Source organism: Solanum dulcamara, chromosome 1 (assembly GCF_947179165.1).
Source record: "Solanum dulcamara chromosome 1, daSolDulc1.2, whole genome shotgun sequence".
Taxonomy (NCBI): domain Eukaryota; kingdom Viridiplantae; phylum Streptophyta; class Magnoliopsida; order Solanales; family Solanaceae; genus Solanum; species Solanum dulcamara.
In genome coordinates this window covers 68949255-68950012 of record NC_077237.1, presented here as the reverse complement: position 1 = coordinate 68950012, position 758 = coordinate 68949255, and the positions used below count along the sequence as shown (strand labels likewise).

Sequence of the window (758 nt, the reverse complement as noted above, 5' to 3'; positions counted from 1 at the left end):
TATGATATTTTGGACTTATTATAGAGAAATACAAAGAGAAGTTAAATTAAATGACCAAAAAGGACATGGTCATGGTGAAACTAAAGACCTACCCCGATACCAGTTGTAAGATAAAAGAGGAAAGGGCAAGGCAAAACGTGAAGACTAGTAAGACGACGCTAAGGTAAATCTTGGGATAAGTTGAGTGCCTTGCACATTATTTCAAGGATTGCAATGAAACGTGACATGAGGACTTCCTGGGGGGGTCACCCATCCTAGTACTACTCTCGGCCAAGCACGCTTAACTTCAAAATTTTAGTGGGATCTGGTGCATTAGTATTGGTATGATCGCATGAGATGGAGGAATTCAAACTAGTGGCGAGGCAACGGCATGAGATTATGTACCTAGAGTGTTATAAGTTACGTTAAGGGAATTGTAAAAAGGACTTAAGCAAAACAAGCAGGATTAGTTGATTACTAACAGATGGCGCACTTGTATGCCACAGTTCTTCAATATAATACCAGTTAATGATAGGAAAACCACGGAATGGATATATAGGCCATTGTATGGGGGAATTTCGACACTACTTGGCAGCCAACTTTGATGGGAAAAAAGCAAAACCCAAAAGGTAAGGGTACCAGTTGATGTCGTCTAAAGAAGGAAAGAAGTAATACACAAGGTCGAAGATTCCACAATATGACCTTGGCTATAAAACTAATTTTGCACTCTATGGACGGATAATGGTATATGAAATATCATCCGCAAACTAACAATATCA

General features: G+C 39.2%; 1 pseudogene; it reads right to left on the bottom strand.

The window, feature by feature from the left end:
- Positions 1-215: 215 nt before the first annotated feature.
- On the bottom strand, positions 216-335 carry LOC129904611 (5S ribosomal RNA; annotated as a pseudogene).
- Between the last annotated feature and the right edge of the window lie 423 nt (positions 336-758).